The sequence below is a fragment of the Marmota marmota genome, unplaced genomic scaffold, assembly GCF_001458135.2.
Source record: "Marmota marmota marmota unplaced genomic scaffold, marMar, whole genome shotgun sequence".
NCBI classification, from domain to species: domain Eukaryota; kingdom Metazoa; phylum Chordata; class Mammalia; order Rodentia; family Sciuridae; genus Marmota; species Marmota marmota.
In genome coordinates, this window is record NW_025999930.1 from 263,796 (window position 1) to 291,673 (window position 27,878).

The 27,878-nt window shown below is 37.1% G+C and overlaps 1 protein-coding gene across 1 annotated transcript in view; it reads right to left on the reverse strand.

Moving 5' to 3' along the window:
• Positions 1-23,294, reverse strand: part of Ptpdc1 (protein tyrosine phosphatase domain containing 1) — a 69,995-nt gene extending 46,701 nt beyond the window's left edge. Inside the window, exon 1 of the mRNA XM_015506293.2 lies at positions 23,050-23,294. The gene's annotated coding sequence lies outside the window, so the exon portion shown is untranslated. The remainder of the gene's footprint in view (positions 1-23,049) is intronic.
• Between the last annotated feature and the right edge of the window lie 4,584 nt (positions 23,295-27,878).

Below are 27,878 nucleotides of genomic sequence, written 5' to 3' on the forward strand. Positions count from 1 at the left end.
GTGTTGCAGATTTTTGTGTGGAACTAATTTTTAGCTCATTTGGATAAACAGACCAAGAAGCACAAGTGCTGGATCATATATTACTCTCATTTTATGGATGAGAAAATGAAGATAAAGAGAAATCAAATAATTTGCTGAAAGCCAGAGCTATTAAATAGAAACAGTAGATTGGTTTTCATCAGGTTACTTTCTTTGCATAGGTTGAAACAGAGGGAACTTCCCTAGTGTACCAGGTCAGGTTGAATAGGCCCTTTTCTGTTGGTTGTTGAGAATCTCCTGGTTTTTTTTCATTTTTGGAAAACTAGCCTGTTTGGGGATTTCCAGTTTTTTGAAGCTACAGTTTTATTACATGGCATTTTGTACCTGTGACTCCATTTTGGTTTCGTCTATCTATTGCAGGAGCTCAGTTCAAATCAATGGATTCCCATAAAGTTTATTTAATAGACCCTATGCTAAATAATGGGAAGTTGTTATTCTATGCATTTTAAATAAGCTATACTGAATTCTACATAATTGATTTCCAGTTATAATTCCTTTGCTTGTAAGAAACTTTATAGGTTTTCCTTTCCACAGATATACAAATTTGTTTTGCTTTGTTCAGATAATTTTGTGAGCCTTCATCCAAATCTTTATTCACTGCTGTTCCCCTTACACAGTTCAGCCTCCTCCTGTCTAATAGGAACTCAGTCAAAGTATAAGATTATAAAATTGAAACACATTTTTAATAGAGTAGTTGGCACTTATTAGTTTTGTGATCCTAGGCACATTTATTAACATCTCCAAGACTATCAACCCTGCTGGGTCACTGAAAAGATTACACGAGAGCTGGTCACAGACCTAATTCCACACCTGACACATAAAGCAACCAGAGTCATCCTGTTAACTTCAGCCAGTATGTCAGCCTTCTTTTCTAAACTTTATATGCCACCTACTTAAAACTTAAATCATCCCCGTTTAATTTTTCGTCATAGGAATTATGAAGAAAATACATCTAAGACACTGTGTAATTTACTTACTTATCCTGTTTATCATCTGCCTTCCCCTACTGGAATATAAACTCCAGAAAAGCAGAAGGGGTGTGTGTGTGTGTGTGTGTGTGTGTGTGTGTGCGTGCGCGCTTGATCTGCTTTATCAAATGTTGTCACCCCAAAGGCTAGAATGGGATGTGGCGTTGTAGGAGGTATTACTGAAACTCTAGGCCAGAGGCTGATTCTGGGGAGTCTCACCAGACCACGTCCAGTCATTCACCCTAAAAGACTGAGTAGAAAAAAATGTTAGTGAAGAAGGAAAGGAATTTATTCAACATAGTCATACTAGGAAAAAACAGGGGGACCAGCATCCTTAGCCCTGTCTTCAAGGGGCCAACAAGAGCTACAGTGTTATAAACTGGCAAGGAACAAAAGCAGAGGGTGAGGAAGGCACACACAGTCAAGGAGACGTGGTCAAACTATGGCCCGGTGGATCATCATCTCAGAGTCAGTTATTTGGAGCCTTGTCAATAATAAGTTGCTGCTGTTTTGACTCTTGTCACAACTGTTCATCAACAGACCTGTTGTTCCTGGAATCCAAGGTGATTGCTGGAGAGAACAACTCAGAGAAAGAATAAATCGGAAAGGTAAGATGGAGTTTGTTAGGCCTTTAAGTTTCAGGCAATGAAACTGGGTGCTGCAACTTCTGGGTGCTGCTCTGGTGGTATGGAAAAGAATTTTCCACCGGACATCTGCAGGCCCAAGTGAAGTGTCAATGCTTTTGGCAAAAGCAGCCTCTAAGTCCCTGATACCCAGGAATTCAGTATTTGTTAGATGAAGAAGTGGATTAATATTCAGTAAAATGTTGCTACCACCACCACCACTATGGCTATTTAAACCCTCTGAATCTCAACTTTTTCATCTCTAAAGTAGGAGTCACGTCACGCCTTCACTGTCTCAGAGTCACTGCTAAGGCATATGACTATGTGACAGAATGTGCGAATGCAAAAAGCAGCACAGCCTTTTGTAGTCTTCCTGGTCACATTTATATTCCTAATTTCTTGTAGATATTCCACCTGACAGATTTGTGTGTTTTTTCTGACTCCTGGAGGGATGGATCTCTTTTCTTTTCAGCCAAAGATGCACTATGACAATAACTTAAAACCTCAGCCCAAATTTTCTTTCCTTTAAGATGCCTTCCCTACTGTCAAATGCATGTTACTCAGGCCCTCTCTTCTGAGTGCTGAGTGAAGATTCATCCAGGTTGATGAGGCTCAGACAGTACAAAAACCGCCTCCTAATGCCAGGTAGCATTTTGTTCTTAAAATATTAAACCATTCCTTATGTAGCGAAACAAAACAAAAACACTTTTCAAAAATTGAATTGTCCTCGCCTCTAACTCTGTGACCTCCAACAAACAAACAAACAGCACAACAACAACAACAACAAAAAAGCCAAATAAATTCCTTTTTCTTCTTAAATCACTGCTCAGAGTCAGGCAAGCAATATAAAAAATAAAAGAGCTTTTCTGTTTTTCAGATGCCCTTCTACATTTCTAAGGAGGTCACTCCTCAGGGAGAGGGCTGGGGCCATCTTAAAAATACACTGTCTGCAAGTTCACTATGCACAGGCTTCTATGATCTCACACCTTCGACACACCTGAGGGAAGTCTCTGGGCTCTGAGGAGATTAGTCACAGATCATGGAAAAACAACACTTCAGCGAGAACCCTGCTATTTCATCATTTTAGAAACATACTGTTTGACTCAGATTCTTCTGAAAACACCTTGTGATAAAACAGAGGAAATAAAATGTTAACAATAGATGAAGCTGGTTTTGGATAAAGTTTGGCCTGCTTTCTACATTCCCTAACTTTTTCCATCAGCAATCACACCAAACTAGTTATTCCTACAGGTTTAAATCAACCTCAAAGGCACAGGTATTTAAAAACTCATCAAAGGTAAATGATTCCTCATGCAACCCCCGTTGGAATAATCTGGAGGGCCTTTCTTAAAAACCTAGACTGCTGAACCCCATCCCCAGAATTTCAGACTCAGAAAGTCTGGGGTGGGACTGAGAATCTGAATTTCTAAGTGGAGCTTCTGTGATTTTAGTGCTTTAAGAAACACTAAACCAGGTAAGCAGTTTGCATTTACCTAAGAGCCGAGAATCATATTCAGAGAGGTTATTATGAAGGTCTGTTTCCTGGGTTCTATTTTGCTCTCAAACATTAAAAACCATGTTTTTACAATTTCTGAGTCAATCCTCATAAAATCATACTTTTAAGAAGCACCACTGGCTCATATTTCTGGGTAGGCTGTTGTTCCTTTACCAAAAATCTGTTTAAAACCAAATAAATTATCTGAAATTGCGGCTCTACTACCTAAATGACAGCATCATAAGAACAAAGACCCCTCACAACATCAACCATTATTTGGTGTACCAAATGCTCCAGCATTTTGAACACTACAATATGAAGTTCTAATCAATTATATATTTGTTACATATTTGTTATCTAAATATGTAATATATAAATGTTGTGAATATATAATTATGTTTACCTTTAAGTACATATCTTGTGACAGTAGTTTAATTTTTTCTACCAATAATTTTATTAGTTTAACTCTGAAAAGCTTAAAATACTGGGTAAAGCAGAATAACTTTTACTATATCTTATTCATTTAAAGACTATGAAGAATAAGATTTTCTACCTGTTCAATTACTGAACTAAGAAAAAACTGTGAAGCATATTTCAAGTGCCTGATAACAAGCCTTGACAACTTAAAACATACCAGGTATGTGGCTCCTGGGACTTCAAAGCTGAGGTCAGCCCTTCCACAGCAGGATGCATAAGATATCTGGTTTAAATAGTGACTAAGTTCATATACTAGTCTCCCTTTCCTCCTTAGACCATGGTTAAAAGATCATTACAGAAATTTTTAAAAGAATAAGGCTGCTGAACAAGGAGCAGAAGGGGATTATTACTGAACTGTCTGAGCTATCTCAGTAAGCTTTTAGAGGACAGAAAGCAAATGGAAGTGAAGGGGCATTTGAAACTGAGTGAAGGAAGTTGTAGCCCAGATTATGATCATGCTGGAGATAATGTAATGACTGTGTCTCATCAGAAAAGATGGAAGTCAGAAGGGAGTAAAATGACACTTCTTCAAAATGTTGAAGGAAATAGATGGTCAACCAAGAATCCTGTATCTGGCTGTTTTGATCAGCTTCTGCATCACTATAACCAAAATATCTGACAAGAACAACATAGAGGGGGAAAAGGTCTGGCTCAGTGTGTCAGAGGTTCAGTCCAAGGTCAGCCAACTCTGTGGCTCTGGGCATGAACTGAGGCAGAACACCATGGTGGAAATGTGTGGCAGAAGAGAGCAGCTCAGAACATGACAGCCAGTAAAGAGAGAGAGCCCTACTTACCAGGGATAACACGTAATCCAAAGACGACCCCGGGGATTTACTTCCTCCAGCCACACCCGACCTGCCTGCAGTTGCCACCTAGTTAATCCATATCACTGGATTAATTTGCTGATTAGTTTATAGCTCTCATTATCTAACCATTTCACTTCTAAACATTCCTGCTTTGGGGGGACACCTCATATATAAACCACAACATTCTTCCCCTGTCCCCCAAAAGTTCATGCCCATCTCAGAATGCAAATGACATTTAGTCCACTTCCAAGAGTCCCCATAGGCTTAACAATTGCAGCATTCCCCAAAGGTCCAAGTCCAAAATATCGTCTGAGACTCACAGCAAATTCTTGGATGTTCTCCCTTGTAAAGATCAAAAGCAAATTATATATATATATCCAATATATAATGGCACAGAGTAAACATCTCCATTCCACAGGGGAGAAGTAGGAGCATAGAAAGTATGGAACTAAAGCAAGACTGAAAACTTGCTGAGCAAACAAGTCTTGTACCTACATTTCAGCATCTGGGGCACATGACATCCTGTTGTTTTTTCCACGGGGCTTGTATACTCTCCCCTGTGGCATTGCTGGTTGCAGACCACATGGCCTCTCTCTTGGCTTGTCTCTGCTCAATTTCTGCAGCTTTCTTCAGCATACATTCCATGCTACTGGCATTTCCTAATCTTGGGAGTCTCCACTGCAGCTTCAGATTCCTTCTCATATCTTCACACATCACTCTCTCAGGAGCTGCCTGCAAGGATTCTGACCCTGCTACACTTTGCAAGGTCTTTCAGGCCTTCCTTTGAAATCTCAGTGGAAGCCTCCATGATTCCCCCAAATTCCAGCATAATGCATACCTGCAGAACCAGCACCAGGTGGATGACATAAAGTCTGCTGTCATTTCAAGGAGTAGCCAGACCCCTGGAACCTACAGAGGCCTCTGAGTACCTGGATGGCTGGGCATGGTGAAATAAATTCCCAGGCTCTGCTGTGCAAGCAGAGTGCTCCCAAGGTCTCTTTTCAGAGGAAATTTTACTTTTATACCCTTGAGCCTGAGATGGGTGTGGTCTTGCCAATTCCTGAGATGCCCTCAAGCCCTCTTTTCTGTGTAAAGTACTTAGCATCTCTTTAGTGGCTGTAATCTCTTTAATAACCACATCTTCCTTCTTCCTTAGTACCAGCTTTACTTACACTTTTCTGGACAAACTACAAGCTTTTCAAAACTTTCTGCTCCACTTTCTAGTCTTGATTATCACAGTAAACTTGGCTAAAAGATTCCAGAAATATCCATGACACTGCCGGAATGCTGTGCTACCTTCATATTTTCTCTGCCAGGTCAATTAGTCATCACCTTTAAATTCAGCCCCACAGAAAATCTCAGGACATGGGCAAAGTGTGAACAACTTCTTTGCCAGAATGTAATGTAAATGGCCTCTAGTCTAATTTCCAATAGAGTCCTTCTCTGAAACTGCATGAGCCCAGTCTTTACTATCAACAGTTTTATTGACATTCTGGTCTTCTGAACTCCTACTAGAATCACCCATTAAACTCTAATTACAAAAAGCTTTTCCAGCTTGCATCCCTAAACTTTTCAAAATTCCTCCCACAAACCAACTCCAAAAGTTTTTCAACCAAATGGTTAGGTTCTTCACAATAACAATTCCACTTCTTGGTACAAATTTGTGTTTTAATTAGCTTTTTAGCATTGTGACCAAAATACCTGACAAGAACAACTTAGAGGAGGAAAATTTTATTTTGGCTCATGATTTCAGAGGTTCAGCCCACGGTCAGCTGGCTCCATAGCTCTGGGCCTGAGGTGAGGCAGAATATCATAGTGGGAGGGTATGACAGAGGAAAGGAGCTCAGAATATGAAAGACAGGAACCAGAGAGAGCCCCATTACCAGGGGCAACATATAAACCCCAAAGGCATGCCCCCAGTGATATGCTTTCTTCAGCCACATTCTACCTGCCTACAGTTACCACCCAGTTAATCCATATCGGCGGGTTAATCCAATGGTTAGGTTGTAGCTCTCATTATCTAATCATTTTGCCTCTGAACATCCTTGTATTGTCTCAAACATGAGCTTTTGGGGGACACCTCATATCTAAACCATAACACTAGCTAAAATCTCCTTCAAAGATGAAGGATAAATTAATATATCTCTAGATTGAAACAAAACAGAACAAAATTTGAGAGAATCTATTGCTAGCAGACCTGCCCTGAAATAACAGTGCCCCAGGTTGAAAGGAAAAGACACTGAATAATAAATTTCAAACCCAAATAATTAAATATACAGTACCAAAAAGGTTAACTAAAACATAACTCTTTTCTTCACCTGTTTTAAAAGATATCTGCATAAAGTAATAATTATAAAAATGAGTCAATGAGTACATATCATATAAAGATGTAATTTGTATTTTATGACTGTAATAGCACAAAAAAACAGGAAAGAGAATGGAAGTGTACTGGAGGAAAGTTATGGTATACTACTGAAATTAAATTAGCATTTAATCTAAACTACATTGTTTTAAGTTAAGATGCTAATTGTAATCCCTAGAGAAAACATTAACATACTCAAAAATATAGAAAAATGAAACAAGGTAATTGAAAAACACAATAAAAAGTATCTAACACAAAAGAATGGAGAGCTTGAGAAATAAAGGAACATAAAATGCATAAGATATATATAAACAGGAAAATAGCAGACACAAATTCTCATGTACCAGTAATTACATTAAATGTAAATGGATTACACACTCCAATCCAAAAGCAGGGACCAGCAGAATGGATTTTTAATGACCCAACTATACACTGTCTGTAAGAGACACACTTTAGATTCAAAGACACTAGTGAGTTGAAAGTAAAAGGATGGAAATTGATAGTCTCCAAGCAATAACCAAAATAGAGCTAATGTGGCTATACTAACATCATATAACACACTCTATGACAAAAGCTGTAATTACAAACAAAAGAAGAACATTTCATAATAAGAGGGTCAATCACCAGGAAGATAAAATGATTATAAACATATGAATCTACAGAGAGAGCCTCAAAATACATGAAGTAAAAACTGATAAATGGAAGGAAGAAATAGACAATTCAACAAGAGTTGGAGATTTCAATAATGAATGGAAAAATGAAACATAGGCTCAATAAGAAAACAGAAGACTTGAACAACACCATAGAATACCTAGTTCTAAGATATATACAGAATACTCCAGACCCAACAACAGCAAAATTTATAGTCAGTATACATGGAACAGTCTCTAAAACAGACCATATGCTAGGTCATAAAATAAGCCTCAACAAATTAAAAAAGAATGAAATCATACAAAGTATGTTCTCTGAGTACTGTGACATTAAATTAGAAATCAATAACAAGAAAATGTGAGAAACAAATACATAAAAGTTACATAACATATGCTTAAATAATCAGTGGGTAGAGGTCAAATTAGAAATCAATAACAAGAAAATGTGAGAAACAAATACATAAAAGTTACATAACATATGCTTAAATAATCAGTGGTTAGAGGTCAGAGAACAAAAAAAACCAGTGGAAATATGAAATACTGAATATGAAATACTGAGATGACTGAAAACAAACACAAAATATGAAAGCTTATGCAATACAAATACAACAGGGCTCAAAAGAAAATTTATAGCTGAAAATTCATATTAGAAAATAAGAAAGCTCTCAAATCAATAACCTAATTTTCCTACTTAAGTAACTTGGAAAAAGAAGAGCAAACGAGTATAAAACAAATACAAGGTAAGAAGTGAAAAAACATCAGGGTGACAATAAATGAAAAAAACAATAAAGAAAAATCAATTAAATCAAGTTGTTTATCTGAAAAGAGCAAGACAACTGACAAACTTTTGCTACACTGACCAAGGAAAAGAGAAAACTCAAATTACTAAATCAAGAAAAAAATAGGGGACACCATAACCAACTGTATTATAATGAAAAAGGATTATAGAAGAATACTATGGAGAAAAGTATGCCAACAAATAGGTAAAAAGGTGAAATAAATTTCCAGAAAGACACAAACTACCAACAATGCCTCCATAAGAAACAGAAAATCTTTAGTTCCATAACAAGTATAGATATTAAATTACTCCTTAATATGGAAATTCAGGGATGGATAGCTTCTTTGGTGAGTTTTACCAATCATTTTAAGAATCAACACTAATCCTTCTCAAAAATCTTTCAAAAAATAGAAAAAAAGCAAGCATGACAGAATTCATTCTATAAACAATACTACATTGATACCAAAGTGAAGGAAAACCACAGACCAATATTTCTTATGAGTATATAATAAAGTCCTTTAAAAAATCAGTAAACTGAATCCAACAATATTTAAAAAATGACCAACTGGGATTAATCACAGGAATACAAGGTTGGTTTAACATTTGGAAATCTATTAATGTAATATTGCACATCAACAGAATAAAAGACAAAAACTACATGTTCATCTCAATAGAAAAAAATTTCACAAAAATACAACATCTTTTCAAGAAAAAAAAAAAAAGACAACACTCAATAAACCAGCATCATAAAGGAATTTACCCAACCTGATAAAGATCAGCTATACACACAATCAACACCACATGTAACAAGATTAAAAAGGCCCTAAATAAATGGCAAGCTCTATCTGTCCATAGTTCAGAAGATTGGATGTTAATATACCAATTTTCCCCATTGTGATCTATAGATCCATCACAATCCAATCAAAATCCCATAAATCTTTTTTTAAAATAGAAACTGGGGCTGGGGCTGTAGCTCAGTGGTAGAGCATTTGCCTGGGTTCAATCCTCAGCACCACATAAAAATAAATTAATAAAATAAAGGTCCATCTACAACTAAAAAAAATATTTAAAAAACAAAACATCAAATTCTTTATTCAAATGTATGATATGTCAAGATCATTGTACTGTCATGTGTAACTAATTAAAACAAATAAAAAATTAAAAATAAATAAATAAAAATAAATAGAAACTGACAAGCAATTCTAAAACATACAGAAATGCAAAGGACCTCCAATAGCAAAAACAACTTTGAAAACATTGTCAAACTAACACTACCTAATTTCAATCTACAGTAATTTCAAGACAGTGAGGTAGTAGCTTAAAGACAGAGAAATGGAACAACAGGACAAAACAAACAAAAAAACAATGTCCAGAAATACAACCACATCTGTTGGAACTACTAATTTTTGACAAAGACGCAAAGGCAATGAGGTAGAAAGTTTTTTCAACAAAGAGATAGAACAACTTCCCATACGCAAAAACATCAGCCTCAAAGAATCTAATATCACATACAAAAGTTAACTCAAAATTGAATCATGACCAGAGTAAGAGCTAAAAATACAAACTTTATAAACATAAGGAAAAAATCAAAAGAAATAGATAAATCCACTATAATTGAAGGCATCAACACCCTTCTCTCAGAAATTAATACCTAAAGCAGGCAAAAAAATCAGAGAGAATATAAATGACTTGACCAGCCCTATCAATTTGATCTAGTTGATATTTATAGAAAACTCATCTCAATGACAGAAGTATACATGGAACATTCATCAAGATAGATCCCATTCTGGGACATAAAATACACCTTAACCAATGCAAAAGAAATCAGACAAAGTATGTTTTTAGAGCATACTAGAACTAAATTAGAAATTAATAAAAGATTAAATTAGAAATCTATTTAAGATAGTGGGTCTAGTACAAATACTAGAAATTAAATTAGAAATTAAACAACATACTTCTAAGTAACACGTGGGTTAAAAAGTCCTGAGAAATTTTCAAATAATCTGAACTAAACAAAAGTGACTCCACGGCAATGCTGTTATGGTTTGGGTCAGGAATGTCTCCCTAAAGTGGAATGCTGGTTTCTTCTTCCCACTCTTTGCTTCCTGGCTGCCATGAGGTGAAGGGTTTTCTCTGCCACATGATGTACTGGCATGCCAAAGGTCCAACAAAATAGTCCATTGATCTTGGACTGCAAGCTCTGAAACCATGAGCCAAAATAAACCTTCTTTCCTTTTAAATTAATTTATCTCAGGAATTTATTACAGTAAGAAAAGGCTGACTAACACAAACATGAATATACTTAACACCACTAAACTGTTCATATAAAATAGTTAAGATAGTAAATTTTTAGTTAAGCATATTATAGAATTAAAAATAATTTTTTAAAAAAATCTATCATCAAAATATATGAGCTACAGATTCAGTATGACTTAAAAAGACTTTTATAGAACTAAAAGCATACTTTAGAAAAGAACTAAAACCAAAAACCTAAGCTGCCACCTTAGGAAACCAGAAAAAGAAAACCAAATTAAAACCAACTTAAATCTAAAGGAAGGAAATTATAAACCACTAATTAAAAAAACAAAAAACAGAAAAGACACCAATTACCAAAATCAGGAATAAAAGAGGAGTGTCTGTCTCTTTCTCTCTCTCTCTCTCTCTAGAGATAGAGAGAGAGAGAGTCTGGAAAACACCAGACTCATATGGTTTCACCAATGATCTCTTCAAAAAATCAAGGAAGAAATAATCCCAATTCTACAATTTCTTTCAGAAAATAAAAGAGTAGGAATCATTTTCCAACTCATTCCTAAGGCCAGCATTAGTCTAATATCAGAAGATAAAGAACTCCCTTGTCTAATAAAAACTACTTTTAAAAATCATAGCCGATGTGGATGTGTAACCGATGTGATTCTGCAACTTGTATTTGGGGTAAAAAATGGGAGTTCATAACCCACTTGAATCAAATGTATGGAAGATGATATGTCATGAGCTTTGTAATGTTTTGAACAACCAATTAAAAAAAAATCATAGCCGACATCATATTTAATATTCAGAGACTCAATATTGTTATATTATTATATATAACAATATTGTTATATTGTTATAAAATAATATTGTTTCCCCCTAAGATGAAGAACAAGGCCAGCATGTCCTCTCTCATGATTTATACTCTATTCAACTTCACACTGAAGTTTCCTAGCTAAGTGCTAAGACAAGAAAAAGAAGAGAAGTCATACAGATCAGGAAGGAGGAAATAAACCATCTTTATTTGTAAACAACACAACTGCCTATGCAAAACATTCTAAAGAAACTATCAGAATTCTTCATTACTGCTGGTGGAATGAACGCAAAATGGTATACAGCATTTTAGAAGACAGTTTGGTAGTTTTCTAAAAACAGTTAAACATAGTTTTACCTTAAATCCCTAAAATATGTTCCTAGGTATCTGCCCAACTGATTTGAAAACTATGTCCACTCAACCTGAGGAGTCTGTAAAGCAGTGCTATTTATAATTGCCCCAAATTGGAAGTAATTGAGATGTTACATTCATACTAGGAATAGTATTCTATGGTCAAAAGGTAAGAGCCGTTAAGCTGCACAACATGGGTAAATCGTAAGTGCATCATGCTAAGTGAGAAATCGCAGCTTGAGAAGTTTATGCACTATTGATTCCATTTCTTTGACTTTGGGAAAAAACAAACCACAGAGGCAGAAATGGATTGTTTTGTTTTGTTTTGCAAGGGTATTGAAAAGAACAGAAAATTAAAGAACAGACTATTTTTCAGGGCCATGAAACTATTTTGTCTATTAGTGTCATGATGGACACAGGATATTATCTATTTGTCAAAACTCACAGAAATTTTGTAGCACAGAGAATGAATCCTTTGGGGGGGGGGGGGCCGGGGATTGAACCTAGGACCTGTGCACATGAGGCAAGCACTCTACCAACTGAGCTATATCTCCAGCCCCAGAGAATGAATCTTAATGTCATTCTTTAAAATGCAAGTTTTAAAAACCCAACTAGGAGGAGGTAGATCCCAGCATGAAATGCAGAATGTGACAAAATAACTGGATCCTATTACAAACATTGAACATGACTTCATTGAGAGGATGAGGAGAAAGGGGTAAGTCACTTTGGAAATGAATATAACCTGTAGTTGGTAATGCATCTTATGGAGGTGCAAATTAACATTCTGATACTGCTGTACATGTAAAATGGAAAAAAAAATTAGTGAAAATATGGTGAATGGAAGGAGCCAGGTATCTAATATGGAATGGGAAGTTACAGATGAGGGGGAAAAGCAGGACAATTTGAGTAACTAAATAAATAAGGAAGTATTCATTTATAACTGGCCAGCAAAAAAAAAAAAAAAAACAAAAAAACAAAACAAAGCAAAACAAACAAAAAAAACACAACATATGACATGCTCAATAACAAAATCAGGTTATCTGTTTATATTTTTCCCAAGTAGGAGGGCAGAATATACCAGAAATAGAGCTTAATATGGACACAAACTGGAACATGTTTAAGAGGAGACCAAGTGAGAGGCTCACATGAATAATAGTCCAATTCGATCTAATAAATATTTGAGCACCTGCTGGGTACCAAGAACTGGCGCACACCTATAATCCCAGCAGCTTGGGAGGCTGAGGCAGGAGGGTTGGGAGTTCAAAGACAGCCTCAGCAAAAGCGAGGCACTAAGCAACTCAGAGAGACCATGCCTCTAAATAAAATACAAAATAGGGCTGGGGAAAAGAGATTTCTGGGTTGGAGATGTAGCTCAGTGGTAGAGCAATTGCCCAGTAGATTGAACCAGCCCCAGGTTCAATTCCCAGCACTGCAGGGGAAGGTGGGGGAATCCTCCCCAAATGCCCAATACAAGATCCATTCTGTTGAAACTAATATATTTCACTAATTTATGTAATGAAAGAATATTGCTTCCATTCTATATTTGAGAAGTTAATTTTGTAAAAGTATAAAAATTTTAAAGTTTAAAATATATTAACATAAAGAAAAATAGTTCAATTTTATCTGACTTCACTAATTGAAGGGGTTAAGATTATTTGTCTAAACAAGGAAGGTCTATAACTGATCCAAGTAATAATCTCTTAGAAAACCAAATTTGGAACACATAGACTAAAAGTATAATTATTTTACCATCTGCTTATAATAATTTAAATCATTAAGGTCATTCACCCTTTAGAAATCCACAAATAATTAGTAGAACTCTGTTTTCTGTTTTGAACCACCTAATCATTTGCATCAGATGAGAAAGAAGAAAATGATCTAAATGAGAATACTTTTCCCATGTGTACCAGGGAACACACACAACTAATCACAGAGAGAAAAAACCTCCCCTGTGGTCCTTGCTTATCATCTGTTTTCAAAAAGCTTTTGCCCAAATGAAAGAAAACACTAAACTAAAGTCAGCTGATTCTGTACAGCTTTTCCTGACAAAATAAGGCAGGCTAAGTGGAGGCATGCTAGGACCTTTGAAAAACAGGAACATAAGACTGGAAGAAGATGTGGGGATGAGTTGGTATGGGGGCTGAAAGTACTCACTCAGATGTGAGGTGGAAAGGAAGAGAAAGCAGCCAAATGTGGTGTTCAATAGGATATGGTGAAGAAAACTTGTTCAGGCAGGCCACTGACAGAAAGTACCAGAACAAAGCAAGGCACAGTGGCACATTCCTGTAATCTCAGTAACTCAGGATGCTTAAGCAGTAAGATCACAGGTCCTAGGCCAGCTTCAGCAACTTAGGGAGACCCTATATCAAAATAAAGAAAGGGCTGAGGGTGTAGTTCAGTAGTAGATCACCCCTGGATTCAATCCCAGTACCAGCAAAACATAACAGAAGAGAGAGAGAGAGAGAGAGAGAGAGAGAGAGAGAGAGAGAGAGAGAGACCAGAAACATGAGATGTCGTCAGAAAGGCCGGTATTGAGGAAACTTCAGATGGGAGGAGTTGGTAAAGATATGTGCTAACATTTGCTGCAGTACATTATTTTGGCAATGTTAGCACATATCTTTACCAACTCCTCCCATCTGAAGTTTAATTAACATTAAAATATTAAAAATTAATTGATAAACCCACAACTTAAAGAAAGCCAAATACAAAACTGTGTATATTGTAGTAATAAGAAGTATGCACAGAAAAAGGACTTGAAAAAGATTGGCCAAAATGCTAATAAATGGGAGTATGGCTAACTTTTTACTTCCCTATATATTTCTACATTTTCCATTATATAATTTTCTTGTTATTTTATTAATACTCATATAAAACATTAGTTTGACCGTATTTTTCTCTAAAGATATAGGATGGCCCAAATGTCTACAGATAGCCATGGGAAGTCAATCTGGAATTAAAAACCTGCTGTGGTTTAAACAGAGGACAGATAATCGATGCTGACCTTAAATTAGGAATAAAACTGTTCATTCAAGGAATAGGTTAGAAATAGAAATAGACACTTAAGGGCTGCGATCATGGCTCAGTAGAACACTTGCCTAGCATGTGTGAGACCCTGGAATTGATCCCAGCACAGAGAGAGAGGGGAGAGAGAGAAAGAGAGAGAGAGAGATGCACGTGCAGAGGTGGAAAGAGATACTTAATGTATACATATTCAGTTCAAATACAGGTGCTAGATAAAAATTATTAAGTCATTGGAGTTACCTGCACTAAATGACAGGTCATCAAACTGAACTTTCAAAGGAGTCAGTTTTCCAAATATTAGAAGAATCATAGTACCCTGTCAAAAGGGGCTCAGTTTACTTGCGTTGGCATGATAAGGAAAATCCCATTTTAACCTTATAAGGAAAGTAACTTTGTAAAGACCAATCCACTTTTTGTTCCTTATTTCTGTTTCCCTTAGCTGTCTCTACCTATAAAAGCCCATTGCTTCTCAGCTCTTAAGAGCACCTTTCTAAATCTTTTAGATGTGATGCTGTCAAGATTCATAAATCTCTAATAAAACCAATTTGATCTTTAAATTAAATTTGTTGAAGTTTTGTTTTTAAAAGGAATTAAACAACATTCACAGGAGAGCAGTAATTTGAAATAATCACTCTGAATAGAATCCACCATAGATTAGGAAAGATAAGGTTAATTAGGTCGTAAACTAATAAGATATTAACAGTGCTGTGATTGCAAGTGGAATTTTCTTTTTGGTTTATTGGTATTTATATATATATATATATATTTTTTTTTTTTCTTTTTTTTTAGGTGTAGATGGATACAACACAATACCTTTATTTTTATATGGTGCTGAGGATTGAACCCGGGTCCTGCCTGTGCTAGGTGATCGCTCTACCGCTGAGCCACAATCCCAGCCCTGGTTTAATGGTATTTACTAAATTTTTATAATTAGTGGTTTACTTTTATAGAAATAAAAATGCAATTTTTAAATGACTAATTGCACTGGTTATGATTATATACACTTAAAGGAATTTATTTTAATGCTATGTTTAAAATATATTCCTACCATTTTTTTCAGTATTTGGTATAAACTGAATCTGTGGCCTGAGTAGTGTGTAAATAATTTCTCATAGATTATTAAGTAATTTAGAATGAAGACCAAAATATTGAGTATTTCAAAACAAGAATAATTTAATAATCAAATATATTTTTACATTAGCAGTAGACGAAAACAAAATTGCCAGAAAGTCTGAGGTTATATTCAAGAGGCAAAATGGAATTTTAAAGGGCCATTTTCTTTGGAAGTAAAATTTAAAAATTTGAATATTTCTCAACTCTAACATATTTATTCAGGTGTCTCTCACTTTCCTACAATTCTGAAGAATTCTAGCATACAATATTATTTTCCCCTATTACTCAAATCCTCTTAACTTCACTTTTGATGTTTTGCCTCTAGCAGCAATAAAGTATAAATAAACACTCTGATGGGGTGACTGGGAAGTATGAAAAAAGAATTATGGTGCAATTATGATCTGATTAGATAAATCTTCCTTCAGAGACTCCCCCATAGAACCCTCCTGTGTTGAGGATGGGGGTAGAGTTGGGAATGGGGCAGAAATTAAAGAAGGAAAAGGGCAGAGAAGTGGATTTCGTTCCTGGGTCAGCAGTTTGGATTTCTGCATTTATCCAGTACAGTAATTTATTAACGAGATTCCCTGGTCCCAATTCTAACAATAAAACCTTTCTTTTAAAAAAGAATACTTACTTACTATGTATTATTAGATAAGAAAATATAAGTTACAAAAAAACATACTTACTATATATTATTAGATAAGAAAACATAAGTTACAAAATAGAATGTAAAGTATGATCTCATTTATATACATAAAATACAGACAAAAGACTGGAAGAATATATACCAAAATTTTTATCAGGATAGAGTATAGATGGCTTTAATTTTCTTTTCTGATTTTGATATTTTCTAAATTAGATCCTTAATATCTTTGAAAGAAACATTATTTTCTTAAAGATTATATTAAACTGCAAATGTCTAATGGGAAACAGTATTGGGAACACTAAAATAAAAACCCAATCAGAACATGAATTAAACAGGTAATTTAATCCCTAAAACAGAAGACTCAAGGGATGTAGGAAATATAAATTCTCTAGAAACTTTTCCTCTTAAGAGTTAAATAGTCTTTATAAGATTATAAGGCTAATTTTACAAAGGTGTAAATCTAAATGAGAAAATATGTCCACGCAGCTAAGATCACAAGGCTTTTTTCAACATATAGAAATTGGCCACTGAATTTTGTGGCAGATCTATTTAAACATTACAATGCCTGGCACATAGTAAGTGCTTAAAATTTTTTGATGAGCTGGGCACGGTGGCACACCTGTAATCCCAGAGGGTCAGGAGGCTGAGACAGGAGGACTGCAAGTTCAAGGCAGCCTCAACAACTTAGTAGGCCCTAAGCAGCTTAGTGAGACCCTGTCTCAAAATATAAATAAAAAGGGCTGGGGATGTAGCTAAGTGGTAAAGTGCCCCTAGGAGTTCAATCTCCCAACCCCCACAAAAAAAACAAAACAAAACTTTATTTTTGATGAAAGAAAATTGCCTGAGTTCATACATAGGGCAAGGGAACTTGCCCTTTGAAGAACAGAATGTCACAAGTTACTATACAAAATAGTTATCTGTAGAAAAAAAAAATGGTGTTGCGGTATCAATAGAAATGACGCTTAAGAGATTTAACAAAAATGACTTTGTTTCCCTCAAGTAATTATTGTGGGCCTTCTAACCAGTCTCCACCTACAGTGGCCAGGTTCCTGTGCTATGTAAACATTATGGCATCCAGGCAGGGCAGTGGGATCCAGAGACTGAAATTTATTCACCTCCACACAGAAAGATCAAAGACAGGAAGTATTCGTTTGTAACAACCAGAATCAGGCTAGGTGATGGCCTTGTGATGGAAGCTGCCACTCAAAGTTATTGATTAAAATCACAAGGTTTGGGCTGGGGATGTGGCTCAAGTGGTAGTGCGCTCGCCTGGCATGCGTGGGGCCCTGGGTTCTATCCTCAGCACCACATAAAAGTAAAATAAAGATGTTGTGTCCACCGAAAACTAAAAAATAAATATTAAAAAAAATTCTTTCTCTTAAAAAAAAAATCACAAGGTTTACACCTATGAGGTCAAATGTTAGGTTTTAAACTGTAACAGAAAACTAATCTAAACAAATCCACACATTTATGGTCAACAACATTTGGCAAGGGCACCAAGAATCTATGCCTTGGGGAAACAATAGTATCTTCAATTAAGGTGTTGGGAAAACTTGACACCCACAGAGGGAAAAAAGTGGAAACTGGGCCTCTATCTTACACCATTTAGAAAAATTAACTCAAAATAGATTAAAGACTTAATGTAAGAGCTGAAACTGCAAGATTCCTAGAAGACAGGAAGAAAGCTTAACAATGGTCTTGGCAATGAATTTTTGGATATGACACCAAAAGAACAGGCAACAAAACTAACAGGCAAAAATAAACAAGTAGGATTATATTAAAAGCTTCTGCACAGAAAAAGAAACAGTCAACAAAATGAAAAGGTGACCTATAGAATGGGAGAAAATATTTATAAACCATGTATTTGTTAAGGGGTTAATATTCAAAATATCAGGAATTTATACAACTCAGTAGCAAAAAACAAACAGAACTCAAATAATACAATTATAAAATGGGCAAAGGACCTGAATATACATTTTTCCCAATAAGACATACGAATGGCCAACAGGTTCATAAAAAGATGTTCAACATCACTGATCATGAGGGAAATGGAAATCAAAACCCAAAGAGATCTCACCTTATAACTGTTAGAATAGCTGTTATCAGAAAGGCCAAAGATGAGTGTTGGCAATGATGTGGATAAAAGGAAACTCTTATATACTGTTAGTAGGTATGTAAATTAGTAGAGCCATTATGGAAAAAAAAAACTTGGAGGTTCCTCAAAAAAACTGAAAAAAAGAACTTTCATATGTTTCAGCAATCTCACTTCTGGATATTTACCCATAAGACTGGAAATCAAGTTTGCCAAAGGGCTTTGTGATCCCATGTTGGTGGGAGCACATCATTCACAAGAGTCAAGATATGGAATCATCCTGAGTGACCATCAAGAAATTGTGGTACATATGTACAACAGGATAATATTCAACCTTAAAAAGGAAATTCTGCCATTTGTGACAACATGACTGAAAGTGGATAACATTATGCTAATGAAATATGCCAAGCACATAAAGATAAATACCACAGGTTCTCACATGTGGAACCTAAAACACTCAAGTTCATAGAAGCAGGGAGTAGAATGGAGGCCAGGTAGGCAGAGAGAGGAGATGGGGAGACAATAGTCAAAAGGCACAAAATCAAACCCCTGTTGTGATTTTTTGATGCCTATTGCACAGTGTGGTGAGTATAGTTAAATAAAATACAAAAAAACTCTGGGAAACCAATACAAAAGGTTCTTTTCGGCTACAATTTTCTAATAAACAAGGTACCCACGCTAGTGGCTATTAAAGAAAATGGTATTTAAGGAAAATAAGAATTATCAAAAAATCGACATTTTTATGGAAGAATTATAAATTATGTCTCCTGGAACAAATGTAAAACATGAAAGGCCTGGGAAATCTTTAACTGTGTTCCCAGATATTTTCCTCCAATCTCCCATTTACTGACACACAATTTATTTTCACAATCTTCACTGAGATTTAAGAATTTAAGAAAATTTCCTAACTAATATTTTGTCCCAAATTTAAACTCAGTTGAGGTAAACATTTCTTAATCATGTTAACTTTGTTGATATTATTTATAGTTATACCATCTAAGCATTTATCACAATTTATAATTGCATTGTTTTATTTACTTCTGGTCTTCTTCCTATATGATCAAACACCTTGTCTATCTTCTTCATTGTTACATCACCTATACCTACATAGTGCCTAGCATGTAATAAGTATTTATAAATATTTGCTAAATTAACAATGTTAATTAACAGCAAAACTGTCTAGCACATGCTAGACCCTGGTCAATTCCCAATACTATTAAAAAAAAACAAGAAGAAAGCTAGATAGTCACTGTGCCCTTAGTTTTCTTAGCAAAAACAAATTAAATATGGAATTTTGAAACATATATTAAATCCTCCAAAAAATGCATCTTTTTTTTGGAAATCAAAATGATCTCAAGGCTGGGACTATAGCTCAGTGGCAGAGTGCTTGCCTAGCATGCATGGGGCACTGGGTTTGATCCTCAGCACCACATAAAAATAAACAAATAAAATAAAGGCATTCTGTCCATTTACAACTACAAAAAAATTTTTTAATGATCTTAAATATTACAGAAGGATTGGAACTCACAAATTTGCTCTAAAGAGAGTGAAACATAATATTAATAGGAAAACAGCTGTGCTTAGCATTCAAACTCCTGCTGTATTATATAACTCTCATGACCCTGGCGGCACTCCCTCCATTTTAAAGATTGGAACAGTGAGAATCTGTGAGAGAAATTCACTCACTCAATGTCAAAACTAGGAAATGGAATTAGAGTACCAATTCTTCCTTTAATCAAAATAAACTTTATTTTTTCTATCTCACGTTGCCTTCACAGGAAAGAGAAAAACAAAATATATATATTTCTAGTAACAACACAATTTAATGTATTAAATGATCCAGTTATTACTTGAAAACTAATATTTTCATTATTCTATTTATTTCGATTTTAGAAAAGGGACTTTATAAGTAAATTAAATGAACTAAATGCATATTTTAGTCAGGATTAAAGCAATATTGGAAATGACAGATAAATTCACTAGAAAAGATGACTTTTAAGAAACATTTCAATGTACTCGTTTTCACAACCCCCTATACTATTGTTTTAGAACTAAAGGACATCTTCAAATTGAGGTCATTTTTTGTTTGGAAAAATGATGAAATGAGCTTTTAAGAGAATTGTGATTTAAGGTTTAGCCTCAAGATAATTTTCAGAATTCCAATTCTAATTCTGAAGTTTAAGTCCCTTCTCTCAGAAGAATTTTCTAAATTTGGTGAACATGAACAATCTATGTGCCTAACAGTAGGGACATCCTTAATTAATTAATAAGAGTTTAGCTAGGCAGGGTGGCATAAACCTATAATCCCAGCAGCTCCAAAGGCTGAGGGAGGAGGATAACAAGTTCAAAGTCATCCTCAGCTACCTAATGAGGCTCTAAGCAACTCAGTGAGACCCAGTCACAAAATAAAAAATAAAAAAGGACTGGGGATGTGGCTCAGTGGCTAAGCACTCCTGGGTTCACTCCCCAATCTGTTAGATTATTGGTACTATAGGTGAATTGTGGTTTTTAAACTTTTTTCATGGTGTTTAAAAGTTTGTTTAATGTTAACTTTAAAATAAATGCCTTACTGGGCACAGTGTCCCACACCTGTAATCCCAGCGACTCAAGAGTTTGAGGCAGGAGAATCGCCAAGTTCCAGGCCAACCTTGGTAACTTAGCAAGGTCCTAAGCAATTTAGAGAGATCCTGTCTCAAAATAAAAGAGGGCTGGAAATATCACTCAGTGGTAAGGTGTCTCTGAGTTCAATCCTCTGTATATATGTATACATACATAAATAAATGCATTGAGCCTGTTTTTTTAGGAGATTCAACAGCGCTGAAGGAAGACCATATTATAAAAAATGCCAAGCAAAATTGTCAGGACTCTCAAAATGAGAGCTGCTCAAGAGTGTAAGGTGGTATTCTCATAAACCTTGGCTTTCCCCAACAAAAGATTTATCTTCCAAAGTTTGTGTGGTTACTCTGTCTGAAGGAAGAGATGGAACCACTGCTTGGACATTGAAATTTGAGTCTCTTGGATAAAACAAACCCAACTGGTCCCAGAATCACCAATTGGGAATCACACAGGGAGGTTGTGAAAATGCAGCTCTCAGATGGGTCCCAGATATTTAATTCAGATTTTTGGAGGGGGGTCTGGTAATTTACACTTTTAAATGGTCATAAGGTGAAATTCTTGGGTATGAAGATTTGGGTTCAAATGGAGATTAGGAGACATGATGAGTGATTTGGGAATCATACATACATGTGTTTAAATCCCAGTTCTTTCAGTTCTGATTGTGGTAAGTCATCCCAACCGTGTCATCTTCAATTTTCTCTATAGAAAGTAGAATGAAAGTTGCACATGAGGTCCATTCCTGTAATCCCAGCTACTCAGAAGGCTGAGGCAGGAGGATGGCAAGTTCAAAGCCTGGGCAAACTGGTGAGACCCTGTTTCAAAGTTATTTAAAAATTGTACATTTTAGTAGGGTAACGTGATGGGGATAAAGTGATGTTTTGTATAATGTTTAAATCAGAGTACCTATCTATNTAGGGAAAGAAAGAAAGAAAGCAGGCTGGAAATGTAGCTCAAAGGTAGTATACTCCTGGTTTCAATCTTTGGTACTTCAAAAAGGAAAAGAAAAAAAGAAAGCATACTGACATTTTGTTGTGAAGATGGTACTTCAAAAAGGAAAAGAAAAAAAGAAAGCGTACTGACATTTTGTTGTGAAGATCCAACAAAATTATGGGTATAGGTGTGCATGTGTGTATATGTATGCACGTGCTTAAGAGTACCTGGCATGAAACTTATAGTAGGATGTCGGACCTCTCAGGTTCTCCAGCTTTCAAAGTCTGAGTCCAGAGTGTGTTAATTCTTTAACCTATACCTTTATCACAGGACTATCTGCTTAATGGTTTCCTTAATGCACTACACATCTCGACTTTTCTTCCTTTTCCCCTCTGCTCCCAGAAAACTCTTGGGACATTTTCCTTCTATACCTGCGACCCCCGTAAAATCTCCATGCCACAGATACACTGCATATCCGTTTATATTCTGTGACCCTTTGGAAAGCCACAAGTCACTGTTAATAGCTAAGACCTTTCCAGCGCCCCAAGAACATGAGCAATTGTCACCCATGTAGAGAATGCATATCCGAGAGAAAAGTGAGTTGATCACTTTTAAATTTTGACTAATTTAGCATTAGAATTCGATCTAAACCGGCATTTGGGAACCAGCTTGTCCTATGTTAGGTTCCCCCAGTGTTTTGTTCTCAATTCGCTGCCGACACTTACAAATCAAGAGACTGGACATAAAAAGCCAGACAGTCAACTTGTCAAGGGAATCACAAGAGGGGATCACTCCGAGCAGCACCGAGGGGCGCTCCCCACCCGGAGCGGGGTTCTCCCAGCACCGCGCCCCGCCTGGCCGCGGCCGGGCCCTGCAGGGCGACCCTCAGCCCAGACCTTGGCCCCAGGCTCACTCCGGCTGTGCCTCCAAAGCGCCTCGCCTAAGAACCAGACATTGAAAGAAATGAATCCCGAGGGCGGGGCGGGGCGGGGCGTGCGGCTAATCGGCGACCGGTTCGAACCTTTTGGGGCGCTTCGCAGTCGGGATCCCGAGCCCTCTGAACCCGCGGGTCGGCCTGGCACGTCGTCCAGGGCCCGGGGGCGCCGGCGGACAGGCGGGGCCGGCCCGAGGCGCTGCCTCCGAGGGTCTGCGGGCACCGGACCTCGCCGGCCGCTCGGGGACCGAGCTCCCCGCCTCGCAGGGTGGGCAGAGGGGTCCAGCCCAGCGCGCGGGCAACGACCTCCTTGGCGCGCGCACGGGCCAACACCGCGGCCGCGCGCTCTGGCTGAGGCCGTGGCCCTGACACCGCCCTCTGCGCGCCCGTCCTCCAGCCAATGGTAAAAGCTGCCTTCCGCACGTGACACGCGCCGGCCAATGGCGAGCCGAGGCAGCCCGTGACGCGGCAGGCGGCTCCCGGCGCTTTCGAACCGGCGCGGGCGGCGGGGCATCGCGTCGGTGCGGCGTGAGGACTGTCCGGTGAACGTGGGGGAGCCCGGCTGCAAAGCCGACTTGGGCGCCGGCTCCCAGCTCTCCCCGGACCAGGCCGGACCAGGCCGTGTGGGCGAGGAGGAGGAACCAGGAGAGCTCGGGGGCCGCGCTGACGGCACTAGGCGTCTCATCGCACTCCTTGCAGCGGCTTCCCGAGGTCGCCTTCCCGCCCCTGGTCCTCTCCGCCACTCTTCCAGCAGCCTACCTCCGGCTGGCTCCGGCGGCCTTGAGAAATCTGCTAGGAGCAGACGTGAACAGGGGCTGGCTGAGTTCTCCTCCTTGAAACCCCGGTTCCAGGATCCTAAACTCAAGGCTTTTCCTCTCCTCCTGAGAGTTAGGTAGTTATCCCAGGGTCCCAAACTTTTCCTGCTCTGTCAGCCTCGCAGCTTGGCTTCATGGGTCAAATTTGCCTCATAGGTCAAAATGGAAGTTGGAACTCCAGCCGTCATGTCATTATTTTAGAAAAGGCCTTTCTAGAAGTCCTACCCAACAAATTATACCTTAGCTTACAGACTGGAACTTACCAACGTGGGCTCATCAGCTGTGAAATATAAGTCTTAGCTAAGCATATTGCTTCCCTGCAGCGGCTTCCCGAGGTTTCCTTAATTCCAGAAAAGGGAAGAATGAACTTGTATAGACAGCTGTCAGCTTCTGTACGTTCTATTTTCTAACTTCTCAAGTGGTCCTTTTATCTTACACAGCTTATTAGAAATAAATCCTTCTCCTAGAACATCTTAGGAAGCACCTGGCAGACCCTGTGCTCGATACTTTTCATAAATTTTCCTATATCATTACTAGCCCCAGGATACAGATGACAATGCAAGAAATAAATGGTGACAAACTGAAGAACGCAGACAGGCTGTTAGATCTACCAAATGGTCTGATATGAGTTGCTGCCCAGCATTACAGGGACCTAAGGGATATAATTCTGTGTTCTAAGTCAACAAAGGCCACTCTGCCTAAAACTCACAAGAATCAACAAACAGTAAGACACTGCTTTGTAGCTCAGGAAGCAGGTTCCATATAATACACCAATGCAAACAGATTATCAAATCGAAACACCAACGTGGTAATGTTGGTAAAACACGTTTTTAGAAAACAGTAGAGTAAGAGAAGTTGACTTGGTATTTCTCATCACTATCCAAAGGATAGCATAGCCCATACTTGGGATTTCTAATAACTAATGGGACTGGTTTTATGTATTTCATAAGCAGTGCCTATTGTATACTTGTATACATTTCCCCAAAGTGTTTTCTAACACCTTTGTCATGTTTTTTAACTTTAAGATTTTTAGTCCATCTGGAATTTATTTTTACATTGTTATTCATTTTATGGTTAGACTTTTTTTTTTTACTTTAAAAAATTAAAAAATACCTTAAGCATCAACACTTAGTGAAATGAACTGGACGTTGCCCTGCCCATAGCCTATGAGGAGACATAAAGGTATACAGATAATTTGAATACATCATGATAATTGTATATGGGTGGTGCAGTAACATAAAAAAGGCATTCGACCCGGAGGAAGAGAGGGACTTGTCAGAGAAGACCTTCTAAAGAGACGATGACAGCCCAGTCTTGAAAATCAAGCTTGAGAGGATCAAGCCACATGAGGGGAATAGTGGTCCAAGCAGAGAGACTAGGTAATACAAAAAGTTGGCTGCTGAGGGAGAATGGTGCTTCATCTTGGTGGTTAAATAAGACAAATTCCAACAGAATTTGGAATTACTGATCAATACTCTTTCAAAAGTATCAGGGTCATCAAAAACAGGAAGTCTGAGAAACTCTCACAGCCAAGAGGTCCTCTTGGCATCACAGCAACTTAACATGACTAAACACTAATGATATTAACCTTGATCACTTTGCAGAAGTAGTGTTTTAGATTTCTCCAATGTAAAATCACGTCTTTTCATTTCTTTCCAATAAGAAGTGGGGTGTGATGTTCCCTGTGCATTTTTATATTGTGTGAACGGACTGTCAACTTTTCTTCAGGCTTTCCTATTTTCTGTAGGCATTCCTCTCCACTGGAGTTATATGAACATTTCCCCAAAGTGTTTTCTAAAGCCTCTGTCGTGTTTTTTAACTTTAAGATTTTTTAGTCCATCTGGAATTTATTTTTACGTTGTTACATTTCATAGTTAGACTTTTTAAAAAAAATTAAAAAGTATTAATATGTATTTAAAAATTGTACATTTTAGTAGGGTAACGTGATGGGGATAAAGTGATGTGTTGTATAATGTTTAAATCAGAGTACCTATCTATCTCCTCAAACATTTATTATTTCTTTTTTGGTAGAAACTTCTTCTACCTTTTTGAAATGTATAATACATTATTGTTAACTATAATCACCCTTCTGCACAGTAAGTAGCACAACAGTACTTCCTTCTGTCTAATTATGACTCCAAACAGTATTTTAAAGCAAGACCCATAGACCCATATCATGCATACTGTTTCATAATCTAATTTTTACTTAACATATCTTAGACATGTTTGCATAGCAAATTTCAGAAACTTAAAGGGTTAAAACACCACACATGTCCCACAGTTTTCTTAAGGTCTGTCACAAGGCTGCAATTCAGGCATTGGTTGTAGTCTTACCAGAGGCTTAACTGAGGAAAGATCCATACCCAGGTCCTCTCAGTTTATTGGCAAAATCCATCTTGAAACAGTGATGTCATTTCCTTCTGTCAGCTCCTAGAGGCCACCCTCAGTTCTTGTGGCCTTCTCTGTAGACCTCACAACATGACAGCTTGCTTCTTCAAAGACAACAGAGGACAGAGAAGCAATATTTTTAATGGCATCATAATATTCCACTGTAACAATTAAGTATTTTCTATAAGTGTTAGATTGTTTCAAATTTTTCTTTATCCTAAACTATTGAACAATGAATATCCTCATGCTTATCCCTTTGTGACTTCTCTATGATAGTCCTTAAGATAACACCCAGAAGTGCAATTGCTGGGTCAAATGCTATGTACTTTTTGAATGTTTTTTCTCCCAAATATCACAAAATAAGCCCATTTATACTTCTAAGAATGTATGATAGTCCTGGCTTATACACGTGACTTGCTAGCATTGGCATTGTCCATACATTTAATAGTTGCCAACCTAATAGGTGAAAAATTATATTTCATTGTTTTAATCAGTATTTCTTTGATTTATATAGGGAAATGTTTTCATGTTTACTGGACATTGTGTTTTCTGAATTTTATTTGCTTTTAATGGTTTTGTAGTTGTAAAAGCATTTGGTGTGTTAAGTGCACTTTGTGGATTACAAATATTTTTGCTAGTTTACATGTTAATATTTTTGTTATTTTCTTTCTTTGGATAATTTATGGAGGATTTTTGATTATACAAAAGTTTTAAATATTTTCCTGAAGTAACTTGTACTGATCATTTTCTTAATGTTTTTTGCCTTTGATGTCATGTTTAGAAATCCCTTTCTCACCTAAGTATAAAATTTTACTTTTTTTTTTTTTTTTTTTTTGTACCAGGGATTAAACCCAGGGGCACTTAACCATGAAGCCACATCCCATCACTTTTAATTTTTTTGAGACAGGATCTTACTGAGTTGCTGAGGGTCTGGTTAAGTTGCTGAGGTTGGCCTCAGACTTGCAATCCTCCTGCTTCCACCTCTCAAATCACTGGGATTATAGGTATGCACCACCACGCCTGGCATGTTTTTTTATCTGACATTTACATTTTAATTGTTCTTTAATTATTGTGTTATAAGAATTATTGGTTTATGGGCCATTTTTTTTAATCACATTATTCTAAATGGATAACTCTAGAATGAGTATCTCATTGCTGTAGACTTGTCGGAAATTGAGAACTGTGGAATGCTGTTCTCTTGAGTACTTTTTTTTTCCCCCAATAATGTTCACTTTTCCCTGAAGTTTTGTGGAAGCATGTCACTGTGCTACACGAAAGGTCTTAATACCAGAATTGGCTAAAGGGAACAAGCTAGCATTATTGCCAGGAGGACATGGACAAGGTCCAAAGCGCAAAAGCCTTCAAGAAGGCAGTGATCTTGCCACAGCACAATTACTTTCAAAATTAATAACATGAAGACCAAGGGCACCAAAGCTTCTATTGAGAAAGTGGAGTTATTCATCATTGCTAAAAGGCCACTGAAGATAGTTAGGGAGGAGTAGAAAGCGGAGATAGGCCAGGACGGGCTAAGTGTAGAGTCTCAGAGGCACACTCTATTGCTCTAGTGAAATTCAAAGGAGAGTCTGGTAATTAGGAGGCCACAGGAGCTTTCATGAGCTGAATTTCCTGTTTTTGTTTTTTGTACTGGAAATTGAACCCAGAGGCACTGTACCACTAAGCTATCTCCCGAGTCTTTTTTTTTTTTTTCCTTTT